General features: G+C 40.2%; 1 pseudogene; it reads left to right on the top strand.

Annotated features, from left to right (window-relative positions):
* Positions 1-12,185: 12,185 nt before the first annotated feature.
* On the top strand, positions 12,186-12,285 carry LOC122744952 (annotated as a pseudogene).
* Positions 12,286-20,308: the final 8,023 nt, after the last annotated feature.

The following is a 20,308-nucleotide window of genomic DNA, read 5'->3' as shown; positions in this document are numbered from 1 at the left end:
ACTGTCTAAGCCCGCCACCAGCTAGTAATCGTTGAAGTTGTTACCCATAATCTAAATATATACTTTGAAAATTGAAAAGGGCTCACATATAGAACGGGGCTACAGAGCAGGCAAGCTTTATTTGGAAATGTCTCTTTAAAGACAAAATTTGCCGAGTGTTTCTGTGCCCTTGAGTGGGCACTTGAACATAGCAGCAGATGTAAAATTTAAATTGAAGTGGCTCTCCCATGCCACCATACGTGTATAAAACAGGCGCAAGCTATTCTAAGCACTCATTAATAGCTAGTCTCTGTGGGATCCAGCAGCGGTTAGAGGATTTTACTCATTAAAAAAGTGGCAAGGTAGAATTTGATGCCGCCACTACCACCTCCTCCTCTTCCTTCTCCTCCTCTTCCTCTTTCTCCTCTTCCTCCTCCTCCCCTTCCCCCTCCTCCTCTTCCTCCTCCCCTTCCCCTTCCCCCTCCTCCTCTTCTTCTTCTTCCTCCTCTTCTTCCTCCTCCTCCTGCTGCTTCTGTATCTTCCTTCTCCTCACAGATCAGACAATACAAATGAGTATCTAATGGCTCTGACTTTGAACACATTCTAATGTTTTTGAGAAGAGTTTGGAAGCATTTGACACTGCCATTTGCAAGAGGGGAAGCACTTGCTGCTTATCAAGTGTATTTGTCTCTTTTTCAAGACAGCCAAGAATCGCATCATAAATTGTGAAGTGAGGAGGGAGGAACGCTCTTTGGTTCGTTATCCAGCTAAGAAAAGATCATCTGCAATTTAGAAAACAGTGTCCATCCAAGACACCCTGGCAGCTATAAAGACACACTGATGTGGAGGCGTTGGGGCTCTTGAACAGATTGCTAAAGAGACTCATGTCTTCTAATTTGGAAGGGAAGAAGCCAAGGACTTTAGAGTTTGAACTATTAGAAACCTTTAGGGTCTGACAGAGTAAATTTCAACTGAACCTCTAATGTAGTAAGCATAAAGTTCTGATTCTGGAGTGGATAGTCTAAGTAATTGCTTGTGAACTCATAGTCAACCCTGGAGAAAAACTTGATAGTTTATGTAATTTCATTTTTGAGTATCCTACAACCTCAGAGTTGGAAATGCACCTCTGAGGGTATCCTGTCCAATCCATACCGGAGCAAGAAACTTCTCTATGCTATCCCTGACAAATGAAATTCCAGCTTCCACTTAAAAACTTCTAGTGGGAGCAGCTAGGTGGCACAGTGGATAAAGCACTGGTCCTGGATTCAGGAAGACCTGAGTTCAAATCCAGTCTCAGACACTTGACACTTACTAGCTATGTGACCCTGGGCAAGTCACTTAACCCTCATTGCCCCGCAAAAAACCTCCACCACCACCCCCAAACCTTCTAGTGAAGGGGCCCCATATGTAATAAAATGAATACTGGGCATGAAGGCAGGAGGGACCTGGGTTCAAATCTTACCTCTGTGTGACTCTGAGCAAATTACTTAGCCTTTTTGAATTTTGATTTCCTCATCATAAAACAGATATAGCTCATAGGGTTATTATGAGGATTGAATTGGAAATAAATGTATGTAAAGTTCTATATAAATGACATGATGATGATGGTGACCATAATAGTGGTGACCATGATGATGGAGAAGAAGGAGAAGGAGAAGAAAGAAGGAGGAGGAGGAGGAGGAGGAGGAGGAGGAGGAGGAGGAGAAGGAGAATGAGAAGAATCTCCTTTCACTTTTGGTCAGCTCTGATTCTTGGGGCTTTTTTGTATTGAACAAAAAAATCTTTCTCAACAGTGTCTTCTTATAACTCGTAGTTCTTCCTCCTGCAATCACCCACATCGATTTTAACCCCTCTTCAATACAGTTAAATGACCATCCAAATATTTTAAAACGATAGCATATTTTCCCTTCCCAAGTGTTCTCCTCTTTAGGATCTATTCAACTGATTCTTGTATGGCACATTTTTTAACCCTCTCATTACCCTAGTCTGCCCTGGACATACTTCAGCCTATCAATGGTCTGCCTAAAGATGGCACACAGATTGGAACACCGTACCACAAGTCAGAAGACATAGGGTAGAGTCTTAGCTCTGCCAGTTAGAGAAGCTTGCAGGGATCTTGTCTAAACCCCTCGTTATACAGCTGAGAAAGCTGAACCCTAGAGAGGATAGATGGCTTGTTCATGAACAGCCATAGATCCATTAGTTAGTTTAGGTTCTTTCCAATGGAGCTCTAAGCCTTTCAGCTTTTTAGACCATGGATAGGGAGCCCTGAATATCTTCTCCAGTATTCCCCAATACCTAGAGCAGATGTGCTAACAAATTACCTGGTCCCAAAGGGAGAGGAATAAAAGGCATAATTTTTCTAAATACATTACACCCTTAATCTGCAGAGTTACATCACACATTAATGCCCAGGTTATCTTGCCTGGGAAAGTGTTCTAAAATATAGACAAGTCATCATTTATTACAGCACCTGCTAAAGAAGGATTAGGGCCCATGTTTTAAAAATATTGATTTGGGAGCCATAAAATAAAGTATCTGGACAAAGATTGATCAAGTACCAAATTAGAAAACAAGAGCCAGGGGCAGCTAGGTGGAGCAGTGGATAACGCACCAGCCCTGGAGTCAGGAGGACCTGAGTTCAAATCCAGCCTCAGACACTTGACACATACTAGCTGTGTGACCCTGGGCAAGTCACTTAACCCTCATTGCCCCGCCCCCTCAAAAAAAAAGAAAGAAAAAAAGAAAAGGAAACAAGAGCCTTAACGTCTAACCCTCATGCTTTTATGTGTGCTAAGATAGGCCACCTGAAAAACCAGATTTGGAATCAGATTTTGGTTACAATCCTGCATTCAGTACTTAGTGGCTCTGACTTGTATAGTGCTGAAAGGATTCTTGGAATTAATTTAATCCAATTCATTGATTTTATAGATGAGGAAATCAAGACTCGGAGATGTGAAAAGATTTGCCCCATGTGACACAGAAAGGTAAAATTTGCCAACCGCAAAATTCTATATAAATGCCATTCTAATGATGGTGATGATTATCATGATGAGGTACCCCCTTCCACTTTTGATCAGCTTTAATTCTTGGAGTCTTTCTTTACACTGAGCAAAAATCCCATCTGTCTCTCTATAGTATCTCCTCTGCAAGGCAGAGATTTACAGTATTGCCTGTTTGGCCTTGATAAAGTCACATATCTTCTCTGAAACTCAGTTTTCTTGGCTGTGAAATTGGAATAATGTTATCTGCCTTTCTAGTTTGTGGTTGTGAATTTCAAATGAAATCACATATGTAAAGTACTAGTGCTAAATTACTGCATACGGTTATCACGAAACTTTGTTGCTGTCATTCGGTTGTTCCAGTCATATCCAACTCTTCATGGACCCCTTTTGGTGTTTTCTTGACAAAGGTACTAGAGTGATTTGCCACTTCCTTCTCCAGCTCATTTTACAGATAAGGAACTGAGGCAAACAGGTGAAGTGACTTGCCCAGGGTCACACACCTAGTGGCTAAGGCCAGATTTGAACTCAGAAAGATAAGTCCTCTTGACTACAGGCCGTGGACTCTATCTACTTTGCCACCTCGTTGCCCTTATTTTCAATAAAATGAGGAGGTTGGACTAGATGACCTATGAAGTACTTTCTGGGCTTAAATTCATGCGTGTGTAGGCATCATTATTATTTGCTATCATTAACCAATGTAACTGTAACATAAATTCCCAAAGAATGCTAGGGTGGGAGCCACGAAGAATGTGTGTTTCCTGTAGACTAACACGAGAATCTGTTGGTCACTTTGTCTTCTACATTTGCAGTAGGGGAAGGGAAGTAGAAGTCCATAATGTCAGACTTGGAAGGAACCTCAGAGTCTGTCTGATCAATTGATCAGTCAACAAGCATTTTGTGAAGAGGCAACTATATGCCAGGCCCCTATGCCAGGTACTATAGATACAAACATAATGAATGAAACAATCACTATGAAGGGAGCTTACATTCTAGTTCAACTGGAACCAATTATGAATTCCTTTGATAGTATACCCGACCCAGCAAGAGATAATCCAGATCATTCATTGAAGGATAGCCCATCAATGGTCTGAAGGCAGACCATTGATACTGTCATTTTGAAATAGCTCTCATCTGGAGGGAAGTTTTTCCTTGCATAAAGCCTACATTTTCATCTTTATAGTTTTAATTTTTTCCCTTAACCTTGCCTCTGGGGTCAAAGAGAGAAAAATCCATAAACAGTCCTTCAAATATCATTTCACCGGGGGCAGCTAGGTGGTGCAGTGGATAGAGCACTGGCCCTGGAGTCAGGAGTACCTGAGTTCAAATCCAGCCTCAGACACTTAACACTTACTAGCTGTGTTGTGACCCTGGGCAAGTCACTTAACCCCAATTGCCTCACTAAAAAAAACCAAAACTAAAACCAAAACCAACAAACAAAAAAACCCAAATATCATCTCAGCAACTTTGCTACTACACACATGTACATGTGTGCACACACACACACATACACACACACACACACACACACACACGGACATGCACACACTTCCACAACCTCCAATTTCCTCATTTGTAAAATAGAAATAGTAATAATGGTATTTCCTACCATAGGGATGAGGAAAGTCCTTTGTAAAGTGTAAAATATTCAATAACTCTTAATTGTTCTTGTGAGGTCTGGAAAACAAATGAAATACACAGGGTACTCCCTTCATCTACCTTTTCAAAGCAATAGTTCCCAAACTGGCTTTACATCTTCAAAAACCATTCTGATAATCACAACCCCAGAAACTTCCACTCCTCTGAGGTCTAATTAGGAGCAACTGTCTTTACAGTCTTTCCAAGAGGAGAACTCCAAATTTCTCAGAAAAAGGGGAAGTTTCATATTGGATGGGCGATAGTGAGTAGAACCTGCGAACAATTTCTTTCCCACTGTAACTAAATGAGAGCCATATTTTAGGTCATTTGACATTATAATTTGAATATTCCCTTTATCTTTACCATCTTGGAGAACATGGAAGATATGTAAGCACTATATAACACATTAGCAACAGATAATAGCATCGAAATAAACAGAATCAGCTTTCCTATATGCTTCTAAACCAAACGCTTCTCTATAAATACTCTAATGAACCTGAACCACCCAATTATTTGTTCTTGGGAGAGCCCCTTATTAATGGCATTGCAGTGAGGAAAAAAAACATTAATTATTGGACACAGTGGGATCTTTTACATTCTGTCTAGTCTGGACAGCACCAATTAATGCAACAATTATTATCAACTACCATGGCAGGCTCCAGAGTGGGGCCTCTCTGCTCTGATTGTGCTGGGGAAGGGGAAGTGCTCTCACCACTGTGGGAGGAGGATGACACACATTCTCGTGTGCAGTCAACTTCTTCAGGACTGTCAAAAGGGGCCAGACTAGTAACAATAACTTATACACACACAAAGTGCTTTGCAAGAGCTTTTCTCACAACAGCTCTGTGAAGTAGAAAGTACAAATGCCATCCCCACTTTTCTGGTGGGAAAAAGGGTTCCAAGAGGTTAAATAATTTTCCTTCAATGACACAGCTAGTAGATAGCCAAGCTGGAATTTGTTCCCAAGTTTTCTGCCTCTAGATCCAGGGCTCTTTTTACTTCAAGTCCCAGCTTTGGACACCAGGTGACTCTAGATATGTCAACTCATGTTTGCTTCTGTTTCCTAACCTGTAAAATGGAGGGAACAACAATGGCAAGACCTACCTCATGGAGTTATCCTCAGGCTGAGGATGACTGAGATAATGTATGTGTGAACTTTAAAACAGTTTATGTCAGTCCTTTTTCTCTTTTTCTTCCTTCTTTTCTTCCTCTTCCTCTTCCTTCCTCTCCTCCTCCTCCTCCTCCTCCTCCTCCCATGCTATCTCTCTGAAAGGCAGGGTAGTCTTTTGTTCCCTCTCATTTTAACCTAGGCCTAATTGTCTGGTTCTGGAAGTACAGGCATTTGCCTTTGGTAATAATTCTATTTTGCTCATGGTTCTCAAAGTGAATTATTTCCCCTGGAAATTCTCACCTGCATAGCTTCAGAGATCAGAGTAAAATGTTCCATATGCTATCTCAAAATACTCTCTGCTGTGCACCCTTATAAAACCCTGCTAATCTACTATTTTACCACTAGAATACTTTGCATAAATTGCACATAAAATATACAGTATTCTTAATGACAACAGGTAACTACCTACCTCCCCTCACACTCCTTGGTGATTCTTTCTCTGCATACTTTATGTAATGAATTTGAATTGATGACTGAGGAGCCCTTGGCAGTTAGCCCTGAAAAATCTCGTCTTCCTGGGTCATTACTTGGCAACACTGTATTTTAGCAGAACTGGTAGAAATATATCTGATGCTGCAGGCAAAAGGTATAAACAGTTGCAGGAATACTTTTCTTTATCTTCTTTCTTTCTTGGTGGCACAGAGAAGATTTCTTTGGGGATCTACTAATTGCACAGCACTTTGGAAAATTGGTTCACTGGATGCTGATAGAATTCTCTGGGGCCAGGGCCAAGGCCCTGAGAAGTGGGCGTGATAAAGACAACCATCCTTTAGGAAAAAATTCCAATCTGCATTTCTACCAGAAGTTACCCGTTCAATGGAAAAAGAGAGCTTAGATGCACTTTCCAAAGCCATGGCTGGGTTTACAAAGCTGATGCTGAAAAATTCTCTCTGCAGCATGCATGAGTTATTTATTGGTGACCAACTTTGTTTGCAGTCGACAGAAGCATAAACTCTCCCTAGGTTTTCTCACGTAAATGGAGCCTCTGAAGCTTTGAAAGTGGCCATGGGGAATCCAGCAGTTCATGTATGAAATACAAATATGGCCATAGCAAGTCTTATCATCCTAATTCTCCTAAAAACCGTCTTAGGGGAATATACCAAAGATGAAATAATGAGGGATTATGACTGAGACTCTTGGGGAGGGGTGGGCATCTGAAGTGATTTTTTTTTTGTTGTTGCTTTATCCACTACATCTTGCCCTCCTCTGAATTCATTCCACAGACATATTTGTCCTGAGGCATCCTGAGACATCCCCCAAAGAATGGCAATCAATGTCAGTTCTCAGAGGGCAGAATATACTCCTGACCCACAATGCTTCACAGGGGAACCCTGCACCTTTAGGAGGTTTTTTGTTCATTTAGTGTGGAGCACTGTGATCAAGAACATACATGAGGACAAAAAAAATCTCATATGTTACCGGCCTGATGTGGTGAGTCAGTATGTATAAGGTAGGAAGAACACTGAACTGGGAGTTAAGAGGCTTGGATTTTAATTTAACTTACTCCTTATTTACCATAAGTACTAACTAGCTCTATAACTTTTGTCAAGCCAACCTGCTTTGACCATATGGCTTTTATGTTTACAGTAATTTTGTTGTTGTTGTTGTTGTTGTTTTTTGCAGGGCAATGAGGGTTAAATGACTTGCCCAGGGTCACACAGCTAGTATGTGTCAAGTGTCTGAGGCTGGATTTGAACTTGGGTCCTCCTGAATCCAGGCCGGTGCTTTATCCACTGAGCCACCAGCTGCCCCCTACTTTTACAGTAAATTACATGATTTCTTTAGTCATCCTTCTAACTTTATAATTCATTACCATCACTATTTTTTGAAAATGTTTTGTTGATGCCCTCTATTTTTAAAAATATCATTTTCACTTCCCAATGATTCCCAGCAGCAAATGAACCCTCTCTTATTACAAAGGCATGCAGTTAGGCAAAACAAATCAATACGGCAGTCATTTGTGAAAATGCAACTCTCTATAATTATAGTCCACCACTTATCTTTCCAGAGACTGAAGTTATTCTTCACTGTCAGTCCCTGTGAAGCCACAATTGGCTACTGCATTGCATTAGCACCATTTTTATTCATGCCTCCATATGATCACTAAGGATAACTAACCTTCATTTCCAAAATGTCTTCCGATGTTTCCCCTGGGATCTGAAGGATATTTCGGTAATATTTAAATAAAAATAAAATCCCCCTTGTGACATATTCAAAGACCTTTCTCCTGTGTTCTCATTATGCTCATTGGAGGGGAAAAAAAAAAGGAATTTTCTTTAAACTGAAAGAATACTACAGTTCAATTCCAGGCCATCAGGCTTAATGATCCTAAAGAAAGTCAACTTTCCATCACACTGTTGACAATTTTACTTGCATACCGTAGTTTTATTAGTCAAAATAGATATGAATTGGCATGTCCTATGAGGGAACTGTGAAGCTTGTGAGGACATGTAGCCTGTGGTTATGGTCGGGGCTGAGGGTGGGGAAGGCATCCTTGACTTTGCTTGTCACATTTTCAAGTCTCAAGTAGTTCCACCTTCTATCTCAGCCTACTCTCACCACATCATCTGGTGAGATGGCAAACACCTATGAGCAAACAGCATCTCCATAGTGATTATGTCAATGAGTGAAACTTGTCATCAGTGCCCCCTGATGGTCTTTATATAGTTTCCTGAATCCTGTCACTCACATATTTGGAACTTTTGCACCTCCAATCTAAACCATGATACCATATTACTTTTATTTATTTCTGCATATAAGTTGAGTTGTCAGTTTCTAAATTTTACCAAATGCCTATTAGGAGACCTCAGAAACTTATCAAAACCAAGCCCTTCAGAACTTCTAGGATCCTTCTTCCCAACCTGAAGCTTTACTAAAGATGGTTCTTATATCTTTTGTTTTTTGTTTTTGTTTTGTTTTTGTTTGTTTGTTTGCAGGGCAATGAGGGTTAAGTGACTTGCCCAGGATCACACAGCTAGTAAGTGTCAAGTGTCTTGAGGTTGGATTTGAACTCAGGTCCTCCTGAATCCAGGGCCAGTGCTTTATCCACTGCACCACCTAGCTGCCCCTTGGTTCTTATATCTTTTTAGCATATTGCAGGCACTATGCTAAGAAAAGAAATGAGAAAAAGACAATCCTCCCCTCATTGTGCTTATATTCTAATGGGGGAAGACAAAACAGGAACATGAAAAGATGGGGTATGGGGCGGAGAGCATTTATAATATTTGCTAATCCTTTCCTGATCCCTGCCGAATGCGCTGGATACATGATAACAATATGCCAACTAAAGGTGTGGCAGGAGGGAGAGACAGAGTCAGGAGCTGATTGGCTTCCCTATCCTGTGAGTTCTCACTGTTTGCCTATGTGATTGTATTTTTGTGTGTATACATCTGTCTCTCTCTCTCTTCCTGTGCTTCCATAGAACTAACAGGTGACAAAATGCTGTGTCCACTACAGGGATAATCAATTTTCACCCGGAAAATGTGATTTCTTGAAGCCGCCTCTCTGGAAGGAGGCAAACACGGCCCACAGACCAGGTCGCAGCATCAAGGGAATTGGAATTTACAGTTCTGAGAAACCACCTCCAGGAGAGAAAAATGAGTCCTTCAGAGGAAGCCTTTCCCCAGGGAGTTACAGTCCTTTAGGGAAACAGGCAATGAAATCCAGAGCCAAATGCACACGGCGAAGTTCAGTGTCTTTGAAGACTAAATGGTGGCTTGATTCAGAATGAACCAGTATTGACTTCAGCAGAGACTGTGTATTAAGCGCCTAAGGAGAAAAAACAATGCTACATTCCTTTGGTAAGACCCAGTCCATATGGGCAAAAAGAGATGAGGATCAGAGCAATTATTAAGCAAACATGAAGAGTAGGAAGAGATCTTATCAATCACCTAGTACCATCTCTTAACAGATGAAGAAAATGAGATTGAGAGGGGGGACCCAGTCACTTGTCCTAGGCTACACATTTGGATAGTAGTAAAGATGTGACTATATAATAATAGTTTATGTTTATACTATGCTTTACAGTTTATAAACCATTTGATGTCCCACGTAGCTCATGATGGGAGAAAACCTTATTAACCTGCAAGATCCTGACAGCCTGGGTACTTGACCTCATCCCTACCTTCTCTCCCTCTGATTGAAGGGTGGAGCCATCAACTTCACAACACTCCATTTAAGGAAGGAGGAGTCTGGCTCAGAACATCTCCTCATTTCTCACCTGTCTGCATTACTCTGAGGCATATCTAACTTCTCCCCTCCTCCCTACCCCCACCTTTTCAGTCTCCTGTAGTGTTTTCTCTTCCCTCATTAGACTGTAATTTCTTTGAGGGCAGGGATTGTCTTTCTTTTTCTTAGCATAGTGCCTGGCTAATAGTAGGTGCTTAATAATTATTTAATTGAATCAGATCCTCATTAAAAATCCTCTGAATTAATAAAATGATTATATTCTTCATTTGGCAGATGAGGAAACTGAGGTACAGATATCAGGCATCAAGGTGGCATAGTGGACCTGGAGTTAGGAAGACCTGAGCTCAAATATGTGTGAATTTTGTCAAATCCCTTCATTTCCCTCAACCTGTTTTCTCATCTGGAAAACGGGGATAATAACACCTACCTCCCAGGGTTGTTGTAAGGATAAAATGAGATGATATACATAAAGCCCTTTGTAAACCTTAAAGTATTACATTAATTATATTAATGCTTTTGCTTGTCATTTTTCAGTTGTGTCCAACTCTTTATGACCCTGTTTGGGGTTTTCTTGGCAAAGAAATTGGAGTGGTTTGCCATTTTCTTCCCCAGCTCATTTTACAGATGAGGAAACTGAGGCAAACAGGTGACTTGCCCAGGGCCACAAAGCTAGTAAGTGTCTGATGGCAGATTTGAACTCATGAAGATGAGTCTTCCTGATTTGAAGCTTAGTGCTCTATCTACTGTTTCACCTAGCTGACCCATATTAATACTAGCTCTTGTTATTATAATGTTAGGAGATTACCCAGTCACAGAGCTAGTAAGTGTTAAAGACAATGCTCCAAAGTGACTTAAGTCCTGTACTCTATCCATAATACCATCTTGCAGGCAACATAAGCAGTAGATAATTCAACTGCAATGCCTTTTCTTTTCCACAGAGCCAATTTTGGAGGCTCATTTTCCTACGTTATTTATTTTCTGCGTGGAATTAAACATTACAGGGATGGGACTGAGGTTTTTTTTTTTTTATTAGCATAAGGAATTCTCAAGCTCCTATCAATACAGGTTGGCATCTTCTCTGTAATTTAGAGCCTGAAAGAGTTGTCTCGGGCAATAAGAAGTTAAATAGTTTGCCTAGGCATGAGTCAGGAATAGGATTTGAATCCAGCTCTTCCTGAATGCAATGCCAACTCTGAATCTGCCATAGCATGTTGAGACAGTATGGTGAATTTGGAAAACTGTGAGGGAAAATCTACTTTTATCATCCTGATAATATAAACTGTATTTCTTGTTTCTGATGATGACTTGTCACAAGGGTCTTATTTTGAGATTAATTATAAGGTAATGAATGACCTTGATGTTCCACTAGTACAAGCCAAATCTCTGTCTGAGATGTAAATATTCCTCACATCCTTGTGTTCTTGATTGGCTGTTATAAATTACTAATAAAAACTTAAAGTCACACACCCGGATGAGTAAGACTTGACTTTAACATGATGATGATGTAATGCAGTTATTTTGGTAAACTTGGCAACCCAAAGAGTGAACAGTTTTCATGTGCTTCCTTGAAGTCCTTGCAACATGTTTCATCAACCAACAGACTTGAAACAATCCATCTTATTAGAAAGTCCTTGCTTCTTCATTCCCATCGACAGTCATCTCATCATTGCACAACTTGCAACACGATTATATTAAATGTAGCATGTTCATTGCAACCTTTTAGTCATCAATAACAGTAGAATCACCATGGTCGAGTTCTAACATCTTAGTTCTTGATCTGCTATTTGAGAAAGTAGAAAGGGCACTGAAAAAGAAAAAGATAGGAAAAGCAGCTTTGGTCCTGGAGGTGAGGGGAAGGGAACAGTAAAGGAACATTAAACACCTGCTGGGCACTGTGCTAAATCCTTTACAGATATTGACTTATCTGATCTTCACAACAGCCTTGTGAGGTACGTGCAATTAGTACCCCCATTTTCCAGATGAGGACCAAAGGAAGACAGAGGTTAAATAATTTGCCCAGAATTATTACAAGCAAGTAAGTTTCTGAGGCCAAAGTTGAACTCAGGTCTTCCTAACTCCAGGTCCAGTGCTCCATCTGCTTTTGCCACCTGTAGCATAATTGTAACCTAATTTCTAGGGTGCTGAGAAAGCAATTTTCAACATATCTCTAAGACAAGAAGGTACCAATTGGAAGAAAATATGGGTACTAAAATTTTAAAAAAGGCAATTGATGGAACGATACAGAGCAGATTAGCATGGCCCCTGAGCAAGGATGACACGCAAATTTGTGAAGCGTTCCATATTTTAAAAAAAAAAGGCAATTGAGGGGGGCAGCGAGGTGGTACAGTGGATAAAGCACCGGCCCTGGATTCAGGAGTGCCTGAGTTCAAATCCGGCCTCAGACACTTGACACTTACTAGCTGTGTGACCCTGGGCAAGTCACTTAACCCCAATTGCCTTACCAAAAAAAAAAGGCAATTGAGGGGCAGTGTGGGGACCAATTTTTAATTGGGGAGTGTTAGCTAAGTGGCTCGCTGCAATATTGGAGCAAGGAAGGAGACCAGCATCCTCCCTCAAAACACAGCAGGATTTATTTTAACAAGAATGAACTTTAAAAAAAAACAACACACAAACAGGATCAGTAGGATCAAGGGAAAGGAAATAAAATGGGGAAAGGGAAATTATACAACCTGAAAAAAACACCACCACCCAGGAATCAGCTGAGAATACACAGCAGCACTCCTGTTGCCTTCCAGCTTCCAGCTAGAATGCTGGAAAAAAGCTTCCTTCCTCCGGGCACACCCCACACAGCCCCCAGCCAATTGGCTGGCTGCTCTGACAGTCACATGACTGCCCTCACTAGGCTTCCAATAATTATAATTTTGCCAGACCCATGTAGGTGTCGGCAAGTGGTGAGGTACCAGTGCCATGGCAACAGCTACAACTAGTGGGGAGCACCCTGCAGTTTGTGGAGCCCCAGGCCAGTGCATGCCGAGGTTTTTTTTAAATTCTAGCCAAAAGATGGGGTCATAAAAACCTCAAATAACAATTAATTCTTTACAGCATCTAGGTGGTACAGTAGATAGAGCACCAGCCCTGGATTCAGGAGGACCTGAGTTCAAATCCGACCTCAGACACTTGACACACTTACTAGCCTGGGCAAGTCACTTAACCCCAATTGCCTCACAAAAAAAAAAAAATGAATAAAAGGCAATTGAAAAGATTGTAATAACTATTAACTCATATCCTTACTTTTGCAACTTTATAAACCTTTATTAGAATGATCTGCACATGCATTTCAGGTACCCTAGATATATTTAAGAAGGGAATGGGAAGGGTTTTTCAAATTATTTCCAACAGAAGCCATCCTTATAATAACTGACCCAAGGTTGCCAAGAATATAAGATCTCACTGTGCTTATGGTTTGTGGTGAGGGGGAAAAAGCGTTGCCTTGCTAAAACAAAATGCAGCTTTAAAGGCTCTCCTCCAACAAGGCATCTCCCATACATAGATCAAGATCATACTGGATTCCTTAATTCATAGAACAGCAGAGATAGCTTTGTTCAGTGACCTCAGATGATCACCGCTGAGTAGCATTAAACAGGGAGATGTTTGTTCACTAAAGTTATGTACTGTTCTCACGGAGCACTGTCAGTACAAAGTCTAAATGGACCCTAGAGCCAGGGTTTTCCACCTGGGGTCCACAGATCCCCCATAGGTTTCCATGGATAGCTTTCAGAAGGTCTATGAACTTGGATAGGAAAAAATGACCTCTTTAATATAATTGATTTTCTTTGTAAATCTATGCATTTTATGCATTAAAAATGTTTTTCTTATAAAGGTTCCAGAGGCTTTATCACACTGAGAAAGAGGTTTATGATACATAGGTAAAGCAATCCCTGATCTAGGTGGATGCCACTGTCGGCAGGTGACATTGAACTCATTGCACCAAGTTCCAGAGGACACTGTACAATGACATTCCTCTCCAGGCTGTCGTCCCCACTCTCTGGATATGCTCTATCATGCCAAAGACACCTCTGCAGTCTGAAAGCTCACTTTACCCCAGGACTTTTTCACAGGAGTGAAGTGCCCCTCCTCCACATGTCCTCTCCCTGTGATTTGCTGATTCCTTCTGTTTAAAGAGGGTACATAGGCCATCCATGTCTTCATTCCTCTGCAGGCTGCACTTCTCACTCTCTATGAGGCAAACAAGAAAAAAAAAACAAGCTTCTTTTTTACTTTAGTATTAGAATACTGTCATCAAAGAATCAAAATTATAATTATAAGCAGCCCAAAGGTGAAAGGAGAGCTACATGGTGGGTATAAATAGCCTGCAACACATTGACAATGATGACTTGAGCATAGGAAAGGATATAAAAAAGATTTGAACCAGGAAATATATAACCTAAAATGCTAGTGAGCCTAGCACATAACACGAGTGAGGGGGAGCAGGCGACCTCTGGGAAGGGCTTCAGCCTATTGGGTGGATCCTTTAGGGAGAAAGCATGGAAGGACACAGCCAAGAGTTGCCCAGAGATGAGAAGATGTAGAATTGTGATCTTTATCATTGTTAGAGAACAGCAATATTGATGAGGTCTTGGATCCACTGAAGAACAGATGTACAAGCCCTTATTTCAGACTCTAGTGTGGCCCAGATGAATAAAACACCACCCCTCCCCTCAAGATGCTTACACTGTAGGCAGGACATACAACAGGAGCACACACATCTTTAATACAAAATGAAACATGCTAAGGGTGTAGGAGAGGTGTAAAAAATATGTGAGAAACTGGAGGTGGCAGAGATGAGTTCTGCCTGCCGGAACAGAGAAGACAGTGGAAGAGTATCTGAGCTGGATCTTGAGGTTTGGGTAGGATTTCCTCAACAGAAGGCATAAGGGGGGGGGGGGGGGCTCATGCCTAATGTAGAAAAAGAGATAAGCAAAAGTGTAAAGTGATAAAAGGTTGAATAACAACAACAGCAGCAAGTAATAATAACAACAATATCTAACACTTCTATAGTGTTTAAAGGAATGGTAAGTGCTTTACGTCTGTTATCTCATCTGATTCTCAGAATTCTACTATGATCCTCATTTTCCAAATGAGAAAAATGTGACTGAGAGAGTGTGTGTCTTACCAGGGTCACACACCTGGGAAGTGGCCCAGACAGGATTTAGACTCAATTTGGGGAACTGTGAGTAATTCATTTTAGTTTCAGTAGATTACAAGAAAGAATAAGTGTGGGACCAGGTGGGAAAGGTAGTTTAATGCCAGAGTCTTGAATGCTTTGTGAAGGAGTCTGCTTAAGTTTTCTTGATATAGGTTCAAATTTTCACTGATTACACAATTTGTCAGTAAAGGAAACATTTTCTATTTTTAATCTCTCTCTAGAAGTTTGTAATGATATTCTCCATATATTCGTAGCTACTTTTTTGGGGGGGGATATCAATCTCTCTAGATGTCATTGAATCATAGAATTTCAGACTTGGAGGCCCTTCAATGGTCTACCTCCCCCTTCCCAAATATATTTTATAAGTAGTTGTTCAATCTATGCTTGAAGAGCTCCAATGAGTTTGAATATACCAACTCCTACAGTAGCTCATTCTACATGTTAAAAATCTCTGTGAGGGGGCAGCTAGGTGGTACAGTGGATAAAGCACCAACCCTGGATTCAGGAGGACCTGAGTTAAAATCCAGCCTCAAACACTTGACACTTACTAGCTGTGTGACCCTGGACAAATCACTTAATCCCCATTGCCCTGCAAAAAAAAAAATCTCTGTGGATGAAATTCTTGAAATCCTGATATATAGGATGCTGGGTATCGTTGGAGGAATAGCACTGGACCAGAAGAAAGAAGCCTTGGATTCTAACCCTAGCTTTGCCACTTTGTATTTGGGTGATCATTTAAATGGCACCTCTCTCTCTCTCTCTCTGATCCTCACATTTGTCTTCTGATTTCATATTAAGAGGGTTTTTACCCAACTCCAGGAAGCACTGCTGGTGGAAAAGCAACGTAACATGAATGTTGTAAGACTGGCAACCCCAAATGAAAGACATACATTTATATACCACATTACAGTTCATAGCAGAAACCAATTATATACTTCTTACCCCTTCCTCTTTTCTGGACTTTGGGAATGAGTGCTTTCTAAATGGAATAAAGAGGAAAGAGAATAGTGAATGATCTTCATTCTGCTGAATCACTTGTATGTTAATCAAGTAATTAAGCTTTTATGGAGCAACTACTGCTTGCCTAACATTGTACTCAGTGCTTTAGGGGATATAAGGAAGCCAAAAATAGATAATCTCTTTCCTTTGGAATCTATATAATCTCATTGGTAAAATGAAGCTCTCATTTATTTATTTAATTTTATTTTTTTTAAGCTCTCATTTATAGAAAAAAAAATAGTCAATATAAGGATGGAGACTGGACCTGATTCATTGGTATAGGGAGCACCCAAAGAAGAAAATTCTATGCATACAGATTGATACCTCCTCTACAATTTATAGCTTTGAAAAGTTGCCAAAATAACAGAGAGGTCAATTGAATTGCCCAGGGTTGCACAGTCAGACATATTATATAGGGCTCTTGAGACTAAGTCTTCCTGGCTTTGAGGCCAGCTTTCTTGGAAAATAATGTTGATAATGTTGGTTAGTTGAGATATCATCTCACACCTACCAAATTGGCTAAAATAGAAGGGGAAAACGACAAATGTTAGAGGGGCTGTGGAAAAATTGGGATGCTAATACACTGTTGGTGGAACTATGAACTGCTCCAACCATTTTGAAGAGCAATCTGGAATTATGCGCAAAATGTTATACAACTGTGTATATATTCTTTGACCTAGCCATACCACAAGTAGGGCTGTTTCCCAATGTGATTAAGGAAAAAGGAAAAGAATCTATATGTTCTAAAACATTTATAGTAGATCTCCTTGTAGTGGCAAAGAACTGGAAATTGAGGAAATGCCCATCAATTTGGGAATGTTGCGGTATATAATTGTGATGGAGTCTATTGTGCTATAAGAAATGATAAGCAAGTTTATTTTATTTTAATTAATTAATTAATTAACTTGTCTATCTATCTATGTATTTATTTATCTATGTATCTGTCTATCTTTGCAGGACAATGAGGGTTAAGTGACTTGTCCGGGGTCATACAGCTAGTGTCAAATGTCTGAGGCCGGATTTGAACTCAGGTCCTCCTGAATCCAGGGTCACTGCTTTATCCACTGCGCCACCTAGCTGCCCCCAAACAAGTTGATTTTAGAAAAACAACAACATGGAAAAACTTGCATGAAATAATGAAGAGTGAAATGAGCAGAACCAAGAAAGTGTTGTATACAGTAATAGCAATATTGTTTTAAGAATAACTAAGCTATTCTGAGTATTATAAATATTCAATTCAACTATAAAGGACTTCTGAAGAAAGAGACTATCCACCTCAAAAGAAAGAACTGATAAATAGAAGTATGCATAGTATGGTTTTATGTGTGTGTGTGTGTGTGTGTGTGTGTGTGTGTGTAAGGAGAGAGATAGTGCAGAAGTTAAAATGTAACAAAAAATAAGCTAAATAAAAATTAAAATGGTAGTTAGATTTTATAATACTTGAATAATAGATTTCCCAAACTATAATGGAACTTAGAAATGATTTAATCCAACTCCTTCATTTTACAGATGAGAAAACTGAGGTATAAAAGAAGGAAGTGACTTGTACCACTGAATAGAGTAAAATAAATATTTGGGGAATGAAAGGGGGTGAAATTGTCCTAAGTCACACAGCTAATGAATGTCTGTGCTAGATTTCAGGTTGGAACTTGAACTGAGGTCTGCTGACTCCTAGTAATAAATGTGCATTGAATGTATGGGTGGATTGGGTGGTAGTGATCATTGAAAGGATTGTAACGTGCTTTTTTAAAACTTTAGACTCAAGAGAACCCATTATATCCTTGATGTGGCCTCTCCTTCTGCCAGTGCAGATTGTCATCCTTCTGTGTCTTCTCATTTTATGAGATCCTTGACGATGCCTTACCACATATACTAACATCTGTCTAACATGCTGGGAGCTTTCCACAGGCTCTTTTAATTTTTAACTTTATGAAAATCATAAAAATAATATTTTGCAACTTCTCAATCATTACCAGAAAACTCCAAAATGATCATGAATGAGGATAACTCATTGACAATAGAATAACCAATCAGGCTAAAAATATTTTAAAGATTTAAAACAACCCCTTGGTTTCACAACTTAGAAAATATCTTCATATCACTTGAGTAGAGAGATTAACCTGTAAGTTGCCTTGGGTGGACATGATAGGCTGTTGGTGAATATGTGTTAAGTGATTGAATGAATGGATGGATGAGGCAGCATTAAATGGAAAAAACCAAAGAACCACATCTGGTGGTGGTAGCACCTGGTAGTGGCAAGTGAGTTCAGTCCACCCCAATGTGGGAGTAGTTTTTTTTCCTACTGCAAAAGTAGTGCAGTCAAGGTCTTTGTTTTATTTATCTTTTTATCTTCCCCAGAACCTAGCACAGTTCTAGGCTCTTTCTTTCTAGGCTCACATTCTAAGCTCTTTGGGTTTGTTTTGTTTTGTTTTGGGTGAGGCAGGTGGGGTTAAGTGACTTGCCCAAGGTCACACAGCTAGTAAGTGTTAAGTGTCTGAGGCCGGATTTGAACTCAGGTACTCCTGACTCCAGGGCCGGTGCTCTATCCACTGTGCCATCTAGCTGCCCCACATTCTAAGCTCTTAATAAGGATAAATTTGCTGAATGGAATAAAGCCTTAATCCTAATATATATTTGGCTCTCTTCTCACTAAGAGTCCAAGCCCTTTGGAGAAACAACAGCAAAGGTCAATTTCTGATGACTCTTTGATTATGAATATAAAGGAAGGCATTAAAATGCTTGCCACTTTTGTGGCATAGACTCCAAATCACAGAGGGAATCCACCTGTAACCCACAGCTCAAGATTCATTTGCATAATACTCTCAGTGATAGACATTGGTTACTCAATGCTCCACAACTATGTCAGAAGTGGAGTTGCAGAGAGCTGTAGAGATGAGAGAAAGCCTTTGGACTTTCAGCTTTGAAAGAGAAGACATGTAATACCAGGCCCTTCCTTCAGACTTGGTCCCTCAGACTCCCTTAAAATAGGGAGAGAAAGACTGTGGGAAGAAGTTTATATACAGAGGAACCAGAACCTTAGAAAGAAGTCTCCTTTGAAGAAGAGCAGAGGGAAAAGACTCTAGAGATAGCCCTTCTTGCCTCCTTACAAACCACATCTAAGCAGACCCCTTCAGACTTACATCATTAAAACAGTGCACATACACCCTAGCACTTCTCTGGATGATGGTGAGAGCCTCCAGATGATACTAATTATGGATGACTTTGTCTTGTTGCAGAAAACTCTGGAACATTGCAGAACATTTGGAAAAATGTGATTCATGGTCACTTAAAAGTTTGTGTCCTAACTATACATAGGGGCAAAGAAAGTGGATGAAGAATGCCTATTGTCCAAAATATTATATGAAATTAGATGGTTAGCCTATAGAGTTCACTTGTCAATACTTGGAAAGACATGAGAAGTGGTTGATATGCCTCAGAATTGTTCAGGACTAGGAGAGTGGCCCAGAATGTTTTGGAGAAATTTATATGGTTCTTTTAATGATCCAAACCTTATCCTTAAAATAAAGACCTATCTTTTAAACATCCATGTTCTTCTGGGGATACTATATAGCTGCAAGTCATGGAATAGTGCAGACTTTAAAGCACTGATATGGAAAATGACCCAAAAGGAGAGGAGCATGGCTCCAACGCATTATGAATAGGAAATTATGTAGGAGAAGCAGTGTAAATGATGTCATCTAAGAAATGCAAAAAAGATGAAGCAGTCACATGACAAGAATGAGGGATAACCAACAAAAAGATGAGACGTTCCACTGTTGGTTTTTTGTTTTTTTTTGGGGGGGGTTTTGGTGTGTGTGTGTGTTTTGGTTTTTGGTGAGGCAATTGGAATTAAGTGACTTGCCCAGGGTCACACAGCCAGTTAAGTGTTAAGTGTCTGAGGCCAAATTTGAACTCAGGTCCTCCTGACTCCACAGCCGGTGCTCTATCCACTGTGCCACCTAGCTGCTCTGCTCCACTGGTTTTGATATATTCTTAGGAAATTGTAAGGAAGACTCCCAACATATTGGTTGGACCCCCATGCTAAATTTGCCAGAATATAAGCACAAGAATTTTATAGCATAGGCAGTTATGGATGGAAAGAGATAAGCATCATTTAGAGGGGATAATTATATTGGTGTAATTCATTGGAGTATTGGCATCTTT

Source organism: Dromiciops gliroides, chromosome 2 (genome assembly GCF_019393635.1).
Source record: "Dromiciops gliroides isolate mDroGli1 chromosome 2, mDroGli1.pri, whole genome shotgun sequence".
Classification (NCBI taxonomy): Eukaryota; Metazoa; Chordata; class Mammalia; order Microbiotheria; family Microbiotheriidae; genus Dromiciops; species Dromiciops gliroides.
This window is presented reverse-complemented; position numbering and strand designations above follow the sequence as displayed.